General features: G+C 39.0%; 1 pseudogene; it reads left to right on the top strand.

The window, feature by feature from the left end:
* The window catches only part of LOC101705032 (protein NipSnap homolog 2 pseudogene), an 80,290-nt pseudogene extending 58,710 nt beyond the window's left edge, over nt 1-21,580 (top strand).
* Nucleotides 21,581-22,868: the final 1,288 nt, after the last annotated feature.

Raw genomic sequence — 22,868 nt, 5'->3', positions numbered from 1 at the left:
ATGGAAAACCAACAGCCAACATCATACTTAATGGTCAAAAACTGAAAACTTTCACACTAAAATCAGGAACAAGACAAGGATGTCCATTATCACCACTCCTATTCAATATAGTACTTGAAACATTAGCCACAGCAATTAGACAAGAGAAAAAAATAAAAGGAATAAAGATAGGAAAGGAAGAAGTTAACCTGTCATTATTTCCTGACTATATGATACTGTAGAGAGAAGACGCAAAAAAACTCTGCCAAAAGACTTCTAGACTTAATTGGCAGATTCAGTAGAGTAGCTGGATATAAGGTCAACACTCAAAAATCAATAGCCTTCTTGTACACAAGTAACAGACTCACTGAGAGAGAAATTAGAAAAATAATTTCTTTCAAAATAGTACCCCAAAACATGAAATATCTAGGAATCAATCTAATGAAGGAAGCAAAAGACCTCTACATTGAAAACTATGGCACCCTGAAAAAAGAGATCGAAGAGGATTTAAGAAAATGGAAAGACATCATTCACATAGGAAGAACCAATGTAGTGAAAATGCCCATACTTCCAAAACTGCTATATAGATTCAACACAATCCCAATTGAAATCCCAACAGTATATTTCGCAGAACTAGAGAAAACAAAAAATTCACTTGGAACCAGAAGAGACCTAGAATAGCAAAAGCAATTCTAGGCAACAGAGACATTGCAAGGGTTATCACAATCCCCAACTTGAAACAATACTACAAAGCCACTGTGATAAAAACAACATGGTACTGCCAAAGAAACAGAACTGAGGATCAGTGGAATAGATTAGAAGGTGCAGAAAAAACTCCAGACTCAGCCACCTCATCTTTGACAAAGGAGCCAACCACTCTCATTGGAGGAAAGATAGCCTATTTGATAAATGGTGTTGGAAAAACTGGATTTCAACCTGCCAAAGATTAAAACTAGACCCATATCTATCACCATGAACTAAACTAAAATTGAAATGGATTAAAGATCTCAATATTAGACAGAAACACTAAACTTTTTCGAAGATAAGTTAAGTATAACTGTTCAAGACATTGGCATAGGAAAAGACTTTATGAACAAAACCTCAGTAGCACAGGAATTAGCACAAAGAATCAACAACTGGGATCTCATCTTATTAAAAAGCTTCTGCAGTTCAAGAGAAACCACCAACAGAGCTAAGAGACAACCTACAATGTGGGAAAAAATTTTATCACCTGTTCCTCGGACAAAGGACTACTCTCTAAAATATATAAAGAACTCAATAAAATCAGACCTTCCAAGATTAAAGACCCAGTTCAAAAATGGGCATCTGAAATTAACAGACATTTCTCAGAAAAAGAAATAAAATCAACAAATAAACATATGAAAAAATATTCAACATCACTGGTCATTCGAGAGATGCAGATGGAAACAACACTGAGATTTCACTTCACCCCAGAAAGAATGGCTGCTATCAAGAAATCAACCAATAACAAATGCTGGCAGGGTTGTGGGGAGAAAGTAACCCTTCTCCACTGTTGGTGGGGTGCAGACTGGTGCAACCACTGTGGAAATCAATATGGAGATGCCTCAAAAATCAGGATTAGAGGTCCCATTTGACCCAGCTATTCCTCTACTGGGTATCTTCCATGAAGAATTAAAAGAATCATACCACAGCGATATATGTGCACCCGTGTTTATAGTGGCACAGTTTGTAATAGCTAAAGCTTGGAAACAGCCCAAATGGCCATCAACTGGAAACTGGCTAAAGAATATGTGGTGTTTTTATAAAATGGAGTACTACTCAGCAGAGAATGAGAAACTAAAGACATTTATAGATAAATGGATGATATTGAGGCCATCCTCTTAAGTATATGCATGTGTAAATACTGAATAGTTTCTCTAGTGTGAGAAACTTAAAGTGTAAATAAGGATTAAAATTATTAAAATGAATAATTAATAATTTGAATTAGGAAAAGTTCCAAAGGGGTAGGGGTGGTGGGAGGAGAAGGAGAAAGGAAAGAAGGGAAAGAAAAAATTATGAGAAAAGAAAAAAAATGAAAACAAAGTCTATGTAAATAGAGAAGGGTGGAGGGGGTGAAGGGCACACAGATAATTTGGAAAAAAATAAGAACCAAGATGCATCATGTATAGGTACAAGCACCCAATGATAAATGTAAATGTATTGTATACCTAAAATGTACCAATAAAAGAATTTAAGGAAAAAAAGAACAAACAAATCAGGATTAGAGGTCCCATGTGACCCAGCTATTCCCCTGCTGGGGATCTTCCCAAAGCAATTAAAAGAATCATACCACAGTGATATATGTGCACCCATGTTTATAGCAGCACAGTGTAATAGCTAAAGCTTGGAAGCAGCCCAAGTGCCCATCAACTGGAAACTGGACGAAGAAAATGTATTTTTTTTTTAAAATAAAATGGAGAACTACTCAGCCATAAAGAATGAGAAATTAGAGACATTTATAGCTAAATGGATGCACATTGAGGCGATACTCTTAAGTGAAATAAATAGAACACACATGTGTAAATACCAAATAGTTTCCCTGGCATGAGAAACTGAAAGTGTAAATAAGGATTAAAATGAATAAGTGATAATGTGAAATAGGAAGAAAGGGTACAAAGGGGTAGGGGAAGTGGGAGGGGCAGGGGAAAGGAAAGAAGGGAAAGAAAAAAATGTGAGAAAAGAAAAAAAATGGAAACTAAGTCTTTGTAAATAGGGAAGGGTGGAGGGGGTGAAGGGAGGACAGGTGAAGGGGAAAAGAATAAGAACCAAGATGCTCATGTAATGGTACAAGATCCCAGTGATGCATGTAATTGTATTTTATACCTAAAATGTACCAATAAAAGAATTTAAGAGGGAAAAAATGTGGCAGTATTTTACAACAACTCTAGCAATGGTTAAAGTAATGGCTACAATGAACTGAGCATCAACTTCCATATCCAGTCTGCATAAACATTTCACAGAAGTAGCTCTAGTCCTTAGAACAATCTCACAAGGTGGGTATTATTATAACAGTAGCCAGGATAACTTGACTCAGATATTAAATAATTCATCTGTAGTCATGGAGGACTACTAGTCTGAGGATCTGTGATCAATACCGCGTTTCCATGAAAATAAGACCTAACCAGAAAATATGCCTTGCAAACTGGAGAACAAAAATGCCAGCTCCAATCAGCCTATCCTTTCCTTACCTGCCTTACAGAGCAGCCCCTGAGCCAGAGAAGTGATGGCAGGTACAGTGTTCTCCCCAGAATTCACCTCCATCTTACCTGCTCCTTATTTATTTCTTTGGTTTCTATCTCCTGACTGTGGACTGTTGCTTGATGAAAAGCTGCTTTTGTCTGTTTTGCTTCTGCTATTGCCTCAGTGCCTGTAAGGTCTCTTGCATGTGGTAGGATCTTCCAATATATTGGCTGAGTGGCTGAATGAATGAATTCTACAGCATCATGGGGCTTTGCTTGTGATTTATGTCCATATCTAGATTATACAAGTCTTGCATGGACAGAGGTATCCGTTTCTTTGTCACTATGTCACTGATCAGTAGTTAGTGACTGGTCTGTTGGTTGTCAAGGGGACTCCCAAACTTCACACACCAAAGTCTCCCCTGTTTCCTACTATATATACAATCCAGGCATGGAAGAGAGGTGACCACAATTTCTTTAAACTCAGACTCAGCCCCTCACTATGTTCACTGGAGCACTGGACCATGCCACACCCCAGAGTCATCTCAGTAAAAGGGGGATAACTTTAGCTTTCTCTAGGCTTCAGAATTGAGAGGGTTGATATTAAGTATGATGTGATGAAAAAGATTTCTTAAATTAATGTAACTTCTGAGGCTGTACTTTAAACACTTTTAGGCCACAACTCTTAGTTCCATGATGCAGAACTGAGCTGGGGCTCAGCAGTCCATCTCGAAGACAGCACTGAATTCCATGAGAGGTGATCCTGCCAGTCTCTTCTAAGTTAGGCCTACATTGGATTCAAAGAGCTAAAGATTTCTCCGATGGTACTGTTGCATGCAAACATAAGCATAAAAAGTTTATTAAAACATCAGACATGATGATTTACTAATCATTTGCTCTCCTCATTTATCAAAGTAACCATGGTTTTTGGAAGAATGACTATTTGGTCCTTTTTCAGAAAGCTTGCTTTTATCATGTTTACCAGCATAGGAACCACTCTGATTTAGGCTGCTAGAGTTCTTCAAAGCCCGAGGTAGCACCCCTTGACACTCCTCTCTCCCTGTGACCTGTGACCTCCCACCCTGACAACAACTCAGGGATGCTCCTCTGGGTGGAAGGCATGTGGAACCAAATTGTTACCATGCTGCTTTGTGATCATCTATTCCTACCTTTTATGTACTAGTTTCCTCCATTAGCCCGTGAGTTGCAAGAAGAGAACCAGTACTTTCAGTCGCTGTGAATCTGGACACTTATGACAATATGCATTTTACAGGACCTTGATGAATGCTTCCAGAAGAAAAGAAGGAAAGAAGAAAGGAATGGAGGAAGAGAGAATGAGAGAAAGGGAGGGAGGGCCCAGGGAGGGGGAAGAGCAGGGGTACAGATGGGAGGATTTTACCTTAAAATTTTAATTCAACCATCTGGGAAAGATAAATTTTATGAGATACTTTTCCTAGATGGTAATCTGGTCTTATACATGCATTTTAGAAAATCTGCAGCAAACAAAATGAAAAGGATTCTCTGCCATTTCCTTCTCTGCTGCCATCAAAATGTTGCTACTAACAGCTAGATGACATAATTTAACCTAGGAAGCTTCCCTGATATTCTTTGAGATTTCCATCTCTCGTTTGAGCAGACATCAATAACAGAAGCATCTGTCCCTGTAGGGTCTTTACAATTTAGCACTTGTAAAAATGAGACTTTCCAGCTCATTAATTTGCTTACGCAAATACAGCCCAGAACCAGTTAATCCAGAGAGATGACGGCTCTGTTTTCATCTTTTAATGATTGCTTCACACAAGGACTTCAGCCTAGACAAAATCCATGAACTTGATAAAGGGTTTCACAGAGAGTCTTCATCTCTCACCTGGACCACTCCAGGGAATCGGCAGGAAAAATAAAAATAGAAAAAACTGTCTAACAAAGGCAAAAGACATCATATTCAAACCCAAGGCAAGACCATAGTGGGGAAGTCAAAATGGCTATCAATCCACAAAAGGGCAGAGCCAGGTACTTTCCCGTGACATTTCTCCAAGCTGAGGTCCAATTGGAAACCCTTGTCCTATGGCCATAAATGGACCTTTCTAAGAACATTATCATAAAGCACTCTCAGTTAAGGTTATACATCTAAGGCTATTGTGGCACAAGAAAACTGACATTGTATAAATATGTTTCATTCCCCCATCCCTTAAAGCAGAGATTCAAAGAGCACAGGATTAATTGACACCAGTAATAACTGCAGGTTTATTGGTGCAATCTCTCCCTTAACAATATACAGCTTCTCAAAAAAATCAGACCCCTCCAACTTCAAAAACACAATTCAAAAATGGGCATCTGAAATGAACAGACATTTCTCAGACAAAGAAGTAAGAGCAACAAATAAATATATGAAAAAATGTTCAACATCACTGGTTATTCGAGAGATGCAGATGAAAACAACACTGAGATTTCACTTCACCCCAGAAAGAATGGCTGCTATCAAGAAATCAACCAATAACAAATGCTGGTGGGGGTGTGGAGAGAAAGGAACCCTTCTCCATTGTTGGTGGGAGTGCAGACTGGTGCAACCACTGTGGAAATCAGTATGGAGATACCTCACAGAACTAGGGCTGGAGGTCCCATTTGACCCAGCTATTCCCCTGCTGGAGATCTTCCCCAAAGAATTAAAAGAATCATACCACAGCGATAATATGTGCACCCATCTTTATAGCAGCACAGTTTGTCATAGCTAAAGCTTGGAAACAGCCCAAGTGCCCATCAACTGGAAACTGGATAAAGAAGATGGGGTTTTTTTATAAAATGGAGTACTACTCAGCCATAAAGAAGGAGAAACTAGAGACATTTATAGCTAAATGGATGCATATTAAGGCCATATTCTTAAGTGGAATAAATAGGACACACGTGTAAATACCAAATAGTTTCTCTAGAGTGAGAAACTGAAAGTGTAAATAAAGATGAAAACAAATAATCAATAATGTGAAATAGGAAGAAAACATCCAAAGGGGTAGAGGAAGTGGAAGGGAAAGGGGAAAGGAAAGAAGGGAAAGGAAAAATTGTGAGAAAAGGAAAAAATGGAAACAAAGTCTGTAAATAGGGAAGGGTGGAGAGGGTGAAGGGAGGACTGGAAATGGGGAAAAAATAAGAACCAAGACACATCATGTACAGGCACAAGCACCCAAGGATAAATGTAAATGTATTGTTTACCTAAAATGTACCAATAAAAGAATTTAAGCAAGAAAAAAATGAAAATGAAAACTGTGAGGTGATGGATATTTTAATTAGCTTGACAGTGACAACTTTTCACAATGTATATTTACATCGAAGCATCACATGGAACATCTTAAATACATACAATATTTGTCAATCACTCCTCAATATAACTAAGGAGAAATAAAATAGCTCTGTGTCTATTGGGGGATTAAAAAAAAAAACAATATGAAGCTTCTGTTTTCTGCAGCATGGAGTCCCAAGTCCTTCCTCCTCAGCATCTCAGCTCAAGCCTGCCTGACTCTGTGCCCTTTCCCTCCTCCTCTTGAGTTCATGGACCAGCCAGTTTGTGCAGTGTACCTGAAACCTGCCTGTCACTAAAAAACGAGCCTTTGATTGGGGATCTTTTGTTTGCCCTAATGGTCAATCCTTCACTTTTTTTTAACTCCAAGTCAGAGGTTTTCCATGGTCCTGGGATAATAAATAAAATTAACATCTTCATCCCTTGCTCTCCTGTAGCACCCTACATCTCTCTTATAATGCATTTCTGTTTCCTAAGCTAATCTTCTCTGCACTTAAAACTTGTTCCTAAAACTGGCTTTTCTACATTTTTGACAAGGAAACTGGAAAAGGACTCTGAATTAACTTCAGTCCAGTTGCTGCAAAATGAACCTCACCTTGACTATTCACCTATGCAGAATAGCTGTCTGGGAGGAGGAGTTCCTTCAAATTCCCAAGCCCTGTGTATCTCCACGGCTATGTTGACAAAAGCCTTTTAGTACATCAGAAATCTTAATTTCTGAAAACAATTGGGTAATTACCTTACCACCATTCATTGCTTACGGCCAGACATCTTGGGATGAGGAGATTAAAATAAAATGATTCTCAAACTGATTTTCCAAGACAGGAGGGCCACCTGCTTTCTCCTGCGCTGTGTGCCTTATACATCCCTCTCTCTGTCCCACTCCGTGGTCTCTGAGACATCTCCCCAGGGACAGCAGGCCTTTGAGGGCAAAGCAGACTTTTGATTCCTCTTTGTGCCTCCCAAGTAGCTGCATACAGCCGGCACTCAGCAAATGTTTAATGAATAAGCACAAACCTGGACCTAATAGAGGAAGGATAATCTTTTTTGCATAATGAAGCAGGAAGCTGTCTGAGCTTAACTTAGCAGTCTCTGGCCTGGCAGGAGATACATTTAGTGAGCTCTGGTCATAGATTCTCTTACTAAATCCTCATAGCACCACTGAAGGAATAGAATTAGGCAAGGGGAAGGACTTAGGTCTAAGATCCTGCAGACAGGAAGTAGCACAGGCAGGATTTGAACCCATGCCCTCAAAACCAAGTCAAAAATGCTTAACCATTATGCTACACTGTCCACTTACTGTTAACATCTTCATGATCTTACATAATCCAATATTTAAATAAGTCCTATTTTTGGCATGGGCAACATAGGAGGTTTTGGACAAGCTTTTCTTTATGTCTTCTCCAGTTCTGATATTGCAGAACCTTATCAAGCATAATTAAGGAACATTTTCTTCAGAGCCAGCCACTGTGACAGGAGCTAAAATAGTACCCATTTATAGATTCCTTTCATACAATCAAATAGCCTGTTTGCAATGTTAAAACTCAAAGCACCTTTCTGAAATTCTTTAGAACTCGTGTTATAAAAGTCCTAGGAGACAATTATTTTTCTTGCTTGTCACTAAAAAGACAACTCTGATGGACACAAAGACATCTCCATTGAACAGGATGTTATATCCCAGCTTTGTCCAGGCTCTTGCGGTTAGACACGTCCTACAGACAACCCGACCTTTGCACAGAAGGGCTTGGAGAGCAATGGTAGAGAGGAAGTCAGAGTACAGCAAACACACAACCATCCCTTCCAACAGTTTTAAAAAGTAACTAACTGTACAACTCAAGGAAGTACAGATTGAGCATCTTCCAGATGGAGGATGCTGCTCCAAGTCTGAGATGTGGACAAGGAGAAAGAATGAGAAAGGAATATAAACAGGGCAATTGGCAAGAACCAGAAGTAAGACCAGCCTCAGGAAGCATCCTGGACTAGAAAGAGCCTTTGTCCTCATGAATTTGACATTCCCTTGCCCAGAAACACCACAGAAACATGGAGAGGAAGGGCAGAGCAGATCATAAAGGAGGATCCTACTTGATTCCCCCCTGTTATGGCTGTCCCCTCAAAGCTCCATCTGCTCATAGGTGGGGCTTTCGGAAGGTGGCTGGATCATGGGTGTATGACACTGGATCATGGATGTGTGATATTGGATCATGACTGTGTGACACTTGATTAGTCCACTGATGGATTTATAGCTGGGTATATCCTTTCTCCTCCCTTGATCCCTTCTTGCTTCCTGCCTGGCCTGCCATGAACCATTTCTTCTCTGCCAGTCCCCTCTGCTTTGCTGCGCTGCCTCAGAGCAGCCATCCATAGACCTCTACAAACTGTGAGCAAAATAAACTCCCCCTCCTTCAACTTGGGTATTTTTTCTCAGCACTGAGAGAGTAAGTAAGATAGCCCCAATGGAAATGTATTTATTGGCTTCTCCTAGAAAATTCCTTTCTACCCCTTACCTTACACAGTGGTAGCAGGAACCAGGAGAGCTGCCATGTCACCTGTCATCCCAATTAGATCAAAATAACAGGCCACAGATTTTAAAGCCAAACTGGCATTGGAACAACAACCTCAGATAAAAGCAATAGTGACAAGCTAAACCTAGTAAGAGTAATCGTGTATGAAAACAAAACCTTTAAATAGGACCCAAAGTTTCCAAATGTAAGAGATAAATGTCCAGAATATAATTTAAAAATCATCCATTACACTAAGAACCAAGAAAATCACAACTTGAATGAAAAAATGGTGACCAGATAAGAGCAATGCCAAGATGTAGCAGATGCTGCAATTATTGGACAAAGGTGTTTTTTCATTTGTTTCTTTGCAGTAATGGAGATTGAGCTCAGGGCATTCACATGGAACTACATTCCCAGATGGTGTTTGTTTTGTTTTGTTTTGTTTTTAAGACAGGGTCTCAATAATTGACTAAGTTGCCCAGACTGGACTTGAACTTGCAATCCTCCTGCCTCAGCCTCCGAGAGTACTGGGATTATTGCATCCCAATCGCACCGAAAGAAGAAGTCACCCTAAAATGCTTTACCTGCCTTACAAATTCTCTCGAACCAAACAGGAAAAAATGAAATCTCAGCAAACATGAAGAAGTCATAAAAATTGTATGATGAAAATACAAAAACGTAAATTTTAAGATTGGGTGAGTTCAATAGTGTAATATAGATACCAGGACACAGTAGACCAGGCCAGAACAATAGAATTAACATGATCTGAGAAACTGAGAGAAGGCAGACTGAGAAAAACAGGAATAAAAAAGTCTTGGGAAGTGTGAAGCCATTAAGGGAAGCTCATGAATTTTTATTATCAGAGACCTGCAGAAAGATCATGGAAGAAAGCAAGTGAAAAGAAAAAAGGGCTGGAATTTCTCCAAATTTGGGAAATTACAGTCATACACATTCAAGAAAGTGAGTAAACACAGGTAAAACTCAAAGAAAATCATGCCAACATATATTATAATTAAACTGTTAAAATTAAATTCCTCTTGAAACCAGTGACATGATACTAATAGGGAAACAATACTTCAAATGACACTGGATTTCTCGTCTGAAACCACAGAGGCCAGAAGAAAAGGCACAACATTTTTCAACTGCTGAGAAAAAAAGAACTGTTAACTATGAATACTATATCTGGAGAAAGTGTCCTTCAGGAATAAAGGGGAAATGTGAACATTCTCAGACAAAGAAAGGAAAAGAATTTGACACTATCAGCCCTATTGGCTAATGGAAGCTCTTCAGACAGAAAGAAAATGATAAAAGAAAGTACCATAGTACATCAGGAAGGAAAATGGGGCAGAAGGATCATAAATACATTCAGAGAAATACATTGTCCTTTTTCATGTGAGTTTTATAAATCTTTTTGATGACTTAACACAATAACTAATGATGCCATCCAATCTTTCAACAATTATATTTAAAAATGAACATGATAAAGGCATCTAAATAAAAGTGTCATTTCCAAACTTCACTCAAAAAGTAGTAAAACAGCCAGATGTGATGGCACATGCCTATAATCCCAGCACTCAAGAAGCTGAGGAAGGGGGATCACTGTGAGTTCAAGGACAGCCCGAAATTCATAGTGAGACCCTATCTCAAAAAAAAGTACCACAATATTAAAAGCAATAGACATTTGTGAGTCATGTATGTATGGGTGTGTGTGTGTGTGTGTGTGTGTGTGTGTATTACATACACCTAAAATGACTACTATGAAAATCATACCAAAATCTATACTAAAAACTCTATAAATAAATAAAAAAGCAATCCTAAAAAAATTCAAGTATCTCATAGCAAGCAAAAAGGAAAAAGAAACAGCAGAATCAAATCAAAGAAGTAAAAAGAAAATGTTAATGGCAGACTCAAATACAAGCAGCTTGAAAATTATCTAAAATATCTAACTACACCAATCAAATTTATGAGCATGAATTTGTTCATACTATTTCCTTCTCTTTTGAATGACCACAAGATATTTTCACAGTGGATTAAAAATATAAAACCTAACTATATGTAACTGAAAAAAATTTATTTCAATTTCTACACATAGGTAGATTGAAAGTAAAAGGATAGAAGACAATATGTCAAGTAAAGATAATTTTTACAAAGCAGAAGTGACTATATTAATATCTGATAAAGTAGATTTTATGACAAAAGTAATTGCTAGAGGTAAAGAGGAACATTATATAATGATAGGAGGCTAAATCTATCAGGAAAACATCTACCTAATAATCCTAAATATGTACATATCAAATAACAGAGGCTCGACCCTGCCGAGGACCCCAGTCTCACGGAACACATGCCGAATCAGCCCGCTGCAGACAGGCAGGTCTGTGCACGCCCTACTGAGGTCCTGAGTCACGCGGAAGACACCGGATCACCCCACTGCAGACAGGCAGCCACCTGACTCTACATTACCAAGGCGCAGAGGACACCAGACCACCAGACCAAGGTACTGAGTCCCGCTGTTCCCGGCCCAAAGGTAGGGGCTTCTGAGCCATCGTCCCACTGCTCCTGGCCCAGAGGAAGGGGCTTCTGGGCCACCATCCCTCCCACCACTCTGGCCCAGAGGGAGGGGCTTCTGAGCCACCATCCCACTGCTCCTGGTTCAGAGGAAGGGATTTCCTGGCCAACATTCCTCCGGCTGCTCCCAGCCCACAGGAAAGGGCTTTTGGGTCACCATCCCTACCGCTGCTCCCAGCCCCTGTCCCACCTCACCCAGCTCAGAGAGGGTAATCTGTGCAGGCGCTAACAGCCCCCTGCCCAGTCGAAATGAGAAAACACATAAATAAGTCTCAAATCCAGACTTCCAGATCACCTACAGCAACCCCAAAGGGAAGTGAGATGGAACACTCTGATACTCAACCACCTGGACCCACTGAACTGGCAACAAAAGGGGATCTGGAAAAAATGAAATCAGAAATAATTTCTCAGATAACAGGAGAAATTGTGCCCCCAGTACAAGACATGATTAATAAATCTAGAGAGGAGCTCAGGAACATGATGGAATCCCAACATAGGAAACAAGTGGAATCCATAAAACAGATGCAAATAGATTTCCAGGACATGAAAAACTCCACTGAAAGTCTACACAGCAGAATGAGCCAGTGTGAGGACAGAATTTCAGATATAGAGGATAAGATTGCAATTAGTGACCAGGAAAAGAAAAATTGCTTCAAAATTATAAGGGAACATGAGAAATCAATCCAGCAGCTGCTAGATGATGCAAAAAAGAATAACATAAGACTGATTGGGCTCAATGAAGAAACAGGAGAGAGTGCACATGACATAAAAAATCTCTTCACAGAAATAATGGCAGAAAACTTCCCAAGCTGGGGAAAAGAGCTTGACATACAGACAAGTGAGGCATATAGGACTCCAACTAGCCTTGATCAAAAAAAATCTACACATAGGCATATAATTGTTAAGATTCCAGAAACACAACAGAAGAACAAAGTTCTCCAAGCAGTTAGAGAAAAGAAACAAATCACATACAAAGGAAAGCCCATCAGAATCACAGCAGACTTCTCAACACAAACCATAAAGGCAAGAAGAGCTTGGAGTGACATATTCCAAGCCCTAAAAGAAAACAGCCTCCAACCCAGATTGATGTACCCTGAAAAACTATTTTCAAAATGGATGGAGAAATAAGATACTTTCATGACAAAGAGCACCTTAGGAACTTCATGAATACCAAACCAGCACTCCAAAGAATTTTACACAATATCCTAGGAGCAGACATTGAGGATCACAACCCCAGGAAGCAAAGCAGAATGAACCCATCTGGCATGACAAGAAATTAAATGGAAAGGGGGAGAACCCAACAAAAAGAAAAAGTCATGGCAATGACAAGTCAATACGTTTCAGTTATAACCATCAACGTTAATGGTCTCAATTCACCAATCAAAAGAAATAGACTGGCAGAATGGGTCAAGAAGCAAAATCCAACAATATGCTGCATACAAGAAACACACTTAATTCAAAAGGAAACTCATAGACTGAAAGTTAAAGGGTGGAAAACAATACTCCATGCCACAGGAACCCGAAAAAAAGCAGGAGTAGTTATCCTCTTGGCAGACCAAGTAGATTTCAAACCAACACTAATTAAGAGAGATGAAGAAGGACACTACATCCTTGTAAAGGGAAGAATCCAAGAGGAAGAGATGACGATCATAAATATCTATGCACCAAACACTTGTGCACCCAACTATATAAAACAAATACTAAGGGACATGAAAAGTCATGTATGCACTAATACAATTGTAGTGGGGGACCTCAACACCCCACTGTCACAAATAGATAGATCAACTAGACTAAAAATAAGCACTGAAATACTAGAACTCAATCAAACTCTTGAACAAATGAACTTAACAGATGTTTACAGAGTCTTCCACCCCACAAAATCAGAATACACATTCTTCTCAACTGCACATGGCTCATTCTCCAAAATAGACCACATACTCACACATAGAACATGTTTAAGTAAGTGCAAAGGAATTGAAGTTATCCCCTGTATATTATCAGACCATAGTGCGATGAAATTGGAGATCCATAGCAAAAGAAATTCAAAAAATTTCATAAGCACTTGTAAATTGAACAACACACTTCTGAATAACCAATGGGTCACAGAGGAAATTAAAGAAGAAATCAGACAGTTCCTTTAATTAAATGACAATGACAATACAGCATATCAGAATCTACGGGACACAAAGCAGTCTTACGAGGGAAATTCACAGCAGTGAATACACATATTAGGAAAACAGAACGAGCCCAATTAAACAACCTGATGCTGAACCTCAAGCTTCTAGAAAAAGAAGAGCAAGACAACCCCAAAGCTCATACAAGGGAAGAAATTATAAAGATCAGAGGAGAAATCAATGCAATGGAGACTAAGAGAATGATACAAAAAAATCAATGAAGCCAAGAGTTGGTTCTTAGAAAGAATCAACAAAATTCATAAACCTTTAGTCAACCTTGTCAGAGAAAGGAAAGAAAAGGCCCAAATCCGTGCAATTAGGAATGAAAAGGGTGAAACTACAACAGACCCAGCAGAAATCCAGATGATCATCAATACCTACTTCCAGAACCTACACACCAATAAGATGGACAACACAGAAGAAATGGACAGATTCCTAGATACATATGAATTACCAAAGTTGAATGAAGAAGACCTAAAAATTCTGAACAACCCAATATCAACCAATGAAATTGAAAACGTAATTAAAAACTTATCACCTAAGAAAAGCCCGGGCCCTGATGGCTTCACTGCTGAATTCTACAAGACATTTAGAGAGGAACTGCTGCCACTACTGTTTAAACTCTTCAATGAAATTGAAAGGGAAGCAATACTCCCAAATTCATTCCTGGAAGCAAGCATCACCTTGATCCCCAAAGCAGAGAAAGACCCAACCAAAAACGAGAACTATAGGCCAATCTCACTAATGAATATAGATGCAAAAATCCTTAATAAGATACTGCCAAACAGAATGCAGAAGATCATCAAGAAGATCATACACCCTGATCAAGTGGGATTCATGCCAGGGATGCAGGGATGGTTCAACGTATGCAAATCAATCAATGTAATACACTATATCAATAGAACCAAGGACAAAATCCATATGATTATCTCCATAGACGCAGAAAAAGCATTTGACAAAATCCAACATGCATTTATGATAAAAACCCTACAAAAAAATGGAATGGATGGTCTCTACCTCAAACTGATAAAAGCCATCTATGAAAAACCAACAGCCAGTATCATACTAAATGGTCAAAAACTGAAATACTTCACACTAAAATCAGGAACAAGACAAGGATGTCCACTATCACCACTCCTGTTCAATATAGTTCTGGGAACATTAGCCATGGCAATCAGACAAGAGAAAGAAATAAAAGGAATAAAGAGAGGACATGAAGAAGTCAAATTGTCATTATTTGCAGATGACATGATACTGTGTATAGAAGACCCCAAGAACTCCACCAAAAGTCTTCTAGACTTAATAACCAAATTCAGTCAAGTAGCTGGTCACAAGGTCAACACACAAAAATCAATAGCTTTCCTCTACACGAATGACAGATTCACTGAGAGAGAAATAGGGCAAATAATTCCTTTCACAATAGCATCCAAAAAACTGAAATACCTAGGAATCAACCTAACGAAAGAAATCAAAGATCTCTTCTCTGAAAACTATGGCACTCTGAAAAGAGAGATTGAAGATGATATCAGAAAATGGACAGACATCCCCTGCTCCTGGGTAGGAAGGATTAATATAGTGAAAATGGCCATACTTCCAAAACTGCTATATAGATTTAATGCAATTCCAATTGAGATCCCAGCAGCATACTGCATAGACCTTGAGAAAACAATCCAAAAATTCATTTGGAATAAGAAGAGACCCAGAATAGCAAAAGCAATTCTAGGTAACAGAGACATGGCAGGGGCTATCACAATCCCCAACCTGCAACTCTACTACAAAGCTACTGTGATAAAAACAGCATGGTACTGGCAAAGAAACAGACTTGAGGACCAGTGGAACAGATTAGAAGATGCAGAAACAACGTCAGACACACTCAGCCATCTCATCTTCAATAAAGGAGCCAAACACCCTCACTGGAGGAAAGATAGCCTCTTTAATAAATGGTGCTGGGAAAATTGGGTTTCAACTTGCCAAAGATTAAAACTAGACCTATATCTCTCACCATGCACTAAACTAAAATCAAAATGGATTAAAGATCTAAATATTAAAATAGAAACTCTGAACCAGTTGGAACAGAGGTTAGGTAGAACCCTTGAAGGCATCGGTTTAGGAAAAGATTTTATGAACAAAACCTCAGTTGCCCATGAACTAGCACAAACAATCAACAAATGGGATCTCTTCTTATTAAAAAGCTTCTGCACAGCAAGAGAAACCACCAGCAGTGTGAAGAGACAACCCACAATGTGGGAAAAAATCTTCACCTGCTCTTCCTCAGACAAAGGTCTACTATCTCCAATCTATAAAGAACTTAAAAAGATCAGACCTCCCAAATTTAAAGACCCAATCCAAAAATGGGCATCTGAAATGAACAGACATTTCTCAGACAAAGAAGTAGAAATAGCAAATAAATACATGAAAAAATGTTCAACGTCCCTGGTCATTCGAGAGATGCAAATGAAAACAATGCTGAGATTCCACTTCACTCCAGAAAGAATGGCTGCTATCATGAAATCAACCAATAACAAATGCTGGTGGGGCTGTGGGGAAAGAGGAACCCTGCTCCACTGCTGGTGGAAGTGTAGACTGGTGCAACCACTGTGGAAATCAGTATGGAGATACCTCAAAGAACTAGGACTGGAGATCCCATTTGACCTCACTATTCCACTGCTGGGGATCTTCCCCAAAGAATTAAAAGAATCATACCACAGTGATATATGTGCACCCATGTTCATAGCAGCGCAGTTTGTAATAGCTAAAACCTGGAAACAGCCCAAATGCCCATTAACTGGAGAATGGATAAAGAAAATGTGGTTTTTTTATAAAATGGAGTACTACTCAGCCATAAAAAATGAGAAATTAGAGACATTTATAGCTAAGTGGATGCACATTGAGGCAATACTCTTAAGTGAAATAAATAGGACACACATGTGTAAATACTGAATAGTTTCTCTGGTGTGAGAAACTGAAAGTCTAAATAAGGACTAAATGTATAATAGGTCATGTGAAATAGGAAGAAAAGGGGCAAAGGGGAAGGAAGTGGGAGGGCTAGGGGAAAGGATAGAAGGGAATGGGATTAATATGAGAAAATGGAAAAATAAAAACAAAATCTTTGTAAATAGGGAGGGCTGGAGGGGTTGAAGGGAGGGCTGGGCAAAGGTGAAAAACAAGAACCAAGAGAGACTATGTAAAGGTGCAAATTTCCAATGATGAATGTCATTATATTGTATACCTAAAATGTACCAATTATTAGAATGAATAATCGATAATGTAAAATAGGAATAAAAGGTCCAAAAGGTAGGGGTAGTGGGAGGCACAAGAGAAAGGAAAGAAGGGAAAGGAAAAAATGATGAGAAATGGAAAAAATGGAAATAAAATCTTTGTAAATAGGGAAGGGTGGAGGGGGTGAAGGGAGGGCTAGGAATGGGGAGAAAATAAGAACCAAGATGCATCATGTAAAGGTACAATTCCCAATGAGAAATGTAATTGTGTTGTATACCTACAATGTACCAATAAAAGAATTTAATACAAAAAAAACTAGAAAAAAATAAAAAATAAAAAATAACAGAGGCTCAAAGTACATAATACAACAACCAATAGATCTAAAAGGAGAAATAAGCAAATCTAAGCACATACTGATGAGTTCAATACCATCTTCCAGCAAATGTAGAAATATTAGAAGAACATCAACAAGATTTAGAAAATCTAAACCTATCAAACCAATGTATCAGGCCAGGGATTTAGCTCAGTGGTTCTGCCACTTGCCTCACAAGTGTAAGGACACCAGTTCAATCCCCAGTACCAATTTTTTTTTTTAAAGTAATGTTTAGGGCCTGAGATTTAGCTCAGTGCTTCCACTGCTGCCCTCTCAACCCCAAGGTCCCAAGTGCTAGCCCCAGAACTAAAAAAACAAAAAAGCAAAAAAACAAAAGAATCAAATTTCACATATATAGGGCTAGGGCTTAGCTCAGTGGCACTGCACCTGACTCTCATCCACAAGTTTCTGAGTTCAATCCTCAGTACCGGAAAAAGAAAAAAAATCAAATTTGACATATATAGAATACCCTACCAACACTAGCAGACTCCAGTTTTTTTTTTTCAAACACTCATGGAACAGTCACCAAAATAAATTATATCTTGGGTTACAAAACAAACCTCAACTTAGTTAAAAGAATTGAGATACCTCTCCCAGCACAGAGGAGGAGGCTTCCAGGCTGTGTAGCACCACTCCCAACACAGAGGAAGGGAGCCATGCAGGCACCAGCAGCACACACCCCCTACCCACTGTCAAAATGAGAAGACACATAAACAAGTCTCAAAAACAGACATCCAGGTCACCTACAGCAACCTCAAAGGGAAATGAGATGGAACACTCTGATACTCAACCACCTGGACTCCCTGAACCGGCAACAAAAGAGGATCTGGAAAAAATGAAATCAGAAATAATTTCTTAGGCAACAGCAGAGATTGTGCTCATAGTGCAAGACATGATTAATAAATCTAGAGAGGACCTGAGGAACATGATGGAATCCCAACATAGGAAATGAATGGAATCCATGAAACAGATGCAAACAGATTTCCAGGAGATTAAAAAATCCATTGAAAGTCTAGAGAGCAGAATGAGCTAATGTGAGGACAGAATTTCAGATATAGAAGATAAGATTGCAATTAGTGACCAGGAAAACAAAAATTTCTTTAAAATTGTAAGGGACAATGAGAAATCAATCCAGCAGCTGTTAGATGATGTTAAGAAGAATAACATAAGACTGATCAGAGTCAATGAAGAAACAAGAGAGAGTGCACATGACATAAAAAAAACTGTTCACAGAAGTAATGGCAGAAAACTTTCCAAGCAGGGGAAAAGAACTTGACATACAGATAAGTGAGGCATATAGGACTCCAACTAGCCTTGATTAAAAAAATCTACACATAGGCATATAATTGTTAAGATTCCAGAAATGTAACAGAAGAACAAAATCCTACAAGCAGTTAGAGAAAAGAAACAAATCACATACAAAGGAAAGCCCATCAGAATCACAGCAGACTTCTCAACGCAAACCCTCAAGGCAAGAAGAGCTTGGAGTGATGTATTTCAAGCCTTAAAGGAAAACAGTCCCCAACCCAGATTGTTGTACCCTGCAAACTATCTTTCAAAATTGATGGAGAAATAAGATACTTTCATGACAAACAGCAACTTAGGAACTTCATAAATACCAAACCAGCACTCCAAAAAATTTTAGACAATATCCTAGGAAAAGACAAGAAGGATCACAACCCCAGGAAACACAGAAGAATGACTCCATCAGGTGCAATAAGAAATTAAATGTAAAGGGGGAGAACCCAACAAACAGAAAAAGTCATGATAATGATAAGACAATACATACCAGTTATAACCATCAATATTAATGGTCTCAATTCACCAATCAAAAGAAATAGACTGGCAGAATGGGTCAAAAAGCAAGATCCAACAATATGCTGCATACAAGAAGCACACTTAATTTAAAAAGAAACTCATAGACTGAAAGTTAAAGGGTGGAAAACAATACTCCATGTGACAGGAACCTGAAAAAAAGCAGGAATAGCTATCCTTTTTTCAGATCAAGTGGATTTCAAACCAACACTAATTAAGAGAGACAAAGAAGGACACTACATTCTTATAAAGGGAACAATGCAAGAGGAAGAGATGATAATCATATATGCACCAAATGCTAGTGCACTCAACTATATAAAACAAATACTAACAGACATGAAAAGTCATATATGCACTAATACAATAGTAGTGGGGAACCTCAATATCTCACTGTCACAAATAGATAGATCAACTAGACTAAAAATAAGTGATGAAATACTAGAACTCAATCAAACTCTTGAACAAATGAACTTAACAGATGTTTACAGAGTGTTCTACCCCACAAAATCAGAATACACATTCTTTTCAGCTACACATGGGCTGTTCTCCAAAATAGATGACATACTTGCTCATAGAACATGTTAAAGTAAGTGCAAAGGAATTGAAGTTATCCCCTGTATATTATCAGACCATAGTGTGATGAAATTGGAGATCAATAGTAAAAGAAACTGGAAAAATTTCATAAACACATGGAAGTTGAACAGCACACTTCTGAATGACCAATGGGTCATAGAGGAAATTAAAGAAGAAATCAGACAGTTCCTTCAATTAAATGACAACGACATTACAACATATCTGAATCCATGGGACACAATGAAAGCAGTCTTAGGAGGGAATTCATAGCAGGGACTACACATATCAGGAAAACATAGGGAGCCCAATTAAACAACCTGATGCTGAACCTCAAGCTTCTAGAAAGAGATGAGCAGGACAAACCCAAAACTCATACAAGGGAAGAAATTATAAAGATCAGAGGAGAAATCAATGCAATGGAGACTAAGAGAATGATACAAAAAAATCAATGAAGGCAAGAGTTGATTCTTTGAAAGAATAAACAAAATTGACAAGTCCTTAGCCAACCTTATCAGAAAAAGGAAAGAAAAGGCCCAAATCCATGCAATTAGGAATGAAAAGGGTGAAATTACAACAGACCCAGCAGAAATCCAGAGGCTCATCAATACCTACTTCAAGAACATAAGAATAGATAGAAATAAGATAATAAGATAGAAAACACAGAAGAAATGGACAGATTCCTAGATAAGTATGAATTACTAAAGTTGAACAAAGAAGACATAAAAATTCTAAACAACCCAATATCAATCAAGGAAATTGAAAATGTAGTTAAAAACTTACCAACTAAGAAAAGAATGGGCCCTGATGGTTTCACCGCTGAATTCTACAAGACATTTAGAGAGGAACTGCTGCCACTACTGTTTAAACTCTTCAATGAAATTGAAAGGGAAGCAATATTCCCAAATTCATTCCTGGAAGCAAGCATCACCTTGATCCCCAAAGCAGAGAAAGACCCAACTCATAAAGAGAACTATAGGCCAATCTCACTAATGAACATAGATGCAAAAATCCTTCATAAGATACTGGCAAACGGAATGCAGAACATCATCAAAAAGATCATACACCCTGATCAAGTGGGATTCATCCTAGGGATGCAGGGATGGTTTAACATATGCAATCAATCGATGCGGGGGAGCCGGGGTGAGAGGGCGGCAGCCCGGGCCCCCTGCAGCCTGCTTCTGGGCTCCAGAAACTGACGTCTCCCAGCAACAGACCTCGAGAAGACAGTTGGTTAAAATCCTTATTTGTCAGGAAAGTTGATCCGAGAAAAGACACTCACTCGAATTTCCTAGCCAAAAGGAAACCGAGCAGTCTGTACAAGTTACAGTTCAAGAGATGTTACCAAAGGTTCATGAAGATAAACATTATCCTTGCACTTTAGTGGGAACTTGGAACACGTGGTATGGTGAGCAGGATCAAGCTGTCCACCTCTGGAGGCATGAAGGAGGCTATCCCACCCTCATGGAGGTCATGAGTAAACTCACGGGAAATCAGGAATTTGCAAATTTCCGTAAGGCAAGAAGCAACGTGCTTATCTCTCGGAAGAACTAGCTGCTCCTAGAGTTCAGTTTCTGGAAAGAACCCATCCCCCAGTCAGGACCTAACATCTATGCACTCAGGTCTTACCGGCTCCGACCAGGAACCATGATTGAGTGGGGCAATTACTGGGCCAGTGCAATTTGCTTCCAACAAGACAATAGTGAAGCAGTGGGAGGATTCTTCTCTCAGATTGGGCAGCTATACATGGTGCATCATCTTTGGGGTATGTATGTTTCAATTGTCTTTCTCTAGACGGGATCTGGCTGAGTTGCCCAGCTTGGGCTCAAACTTGCCATTCTCCTGCTTCAGCCTCCCAGAGTTCTGGATCCCAAGCATACACCACCTCACCCAGCAAGTTACTAGGATGAAGCGTTCATAGCTAAGTAAATTGTGGTAAGCATGGAGCAAATCTCGAGTCAATAACCTTACACCCTTTAGCAAATCCCAACATCATGGATGGTAAGTGTCATGGCATCTAAAACTGAAGAAGCTGAGTGTGACAGTGCACACCTGTAATCCCAGCACTCAGGAGGCTGAGGCAGGAAGATCACTTCAAGTTTGAGGACAGCCTGAATGACATAGCCAAACGCTATCTCAAAAAAATAAAACTAGGGCCTGGGAGTTAGCTCAGTGGTGCAGTACCTGCCTTGCAAGTGCAAGGTCCTGAGTTCAATCCCCAGTAGCACAATAAATCATTCAATCAAACTGAAGACATCAACAGCGAGGGGTACAGAGATCCACTGGATAAGAGCTGAAAATGAAAAAGTACAACAGTAAAAGGTATAAGAAGTGAAGCAGGGGATCTTCCCAAAAGAATTAAAAGCATCATACCACACCGATATACGTGCACCCGTGTTTATAGCGGCTCAGTTTGTAATAGTGAAAGCTTGGAAATAGCCCAAGTGCCGATCACCTGGAAACTGGATAAAGAAGATGTGGGTTTTTTTATAAAAGAGTACTACTCAGCCATAAAGAACAAGAAACTAGAGATGTTTATAGCTAAGTGGATGCGTATTGAGGCCATACTCTTAAGTGAAATAAATAGGACATACGTGTAAATACCAAATAGTTTCTCTAGTGTGAGAAACTTAAAGTGTAAATAAGGATTAAAATAAACAATTGCTAATTTGAAATAGGAAGAATAGGTCCAAAGGTGTAGGGGTGGTGGGAGGGGAAGGAGAAAGGAAAGGAAGGAAAGGAAAAATTATGAGAAAAGGAAAAAATGGAAGCAAAGTCTTTGTAAGTAGGGAAGGGAGCACAGGGAATGGGGGAAAAATAACCAAAATACATCACGTACAAGTACAAGCACCCAATGATAAATGTAAATGTATTGTTTACCTAAAATGTACCAATAAAAGAATTTAAGGGGGAAAAAACCAAATCAATTAATGGAATACACTATATCTACAGAGCCAAGGACAAAAATCATATGATCATCTCAACAGATGCATAAAAAGTATTTGACAAAATCCAACATGTATTTATGATAAAAACCCTACAAAAAATTGGAATAGATGGTCTCTACCCCAACCTCATAAGAGCCATCTATGAAAAACCAACAGCCAATATCATACTAAATGGTCAAAAACTGAAATCCTTCACACTAAAATCAGGAACAAGACAACGATGTCCACTATCACC

Source organism: Heterocephalus glaber, unplaced genomic scaffold, assembly GCF_053883595.1.
Source record: "Heterocephalus glaber isolate CG9 unplaced genomic scaffold, H.glaber_assembly_v1.0 deba00001724, whole genome shotgun sequence".
Classification (NCBI taxonomy): domain Eukaryota; kingdom Metazoa; phylum Chordata; class Mammalia; order Rodentia; family Bathyergidae; genus Heterocephalus; species Heterocephalus glaber.
The sequence above is the reverse complement of the archived record's forward strand: the minus strand, read 5'-3'. Positions and strand labels throughout refer to the sequence as shown.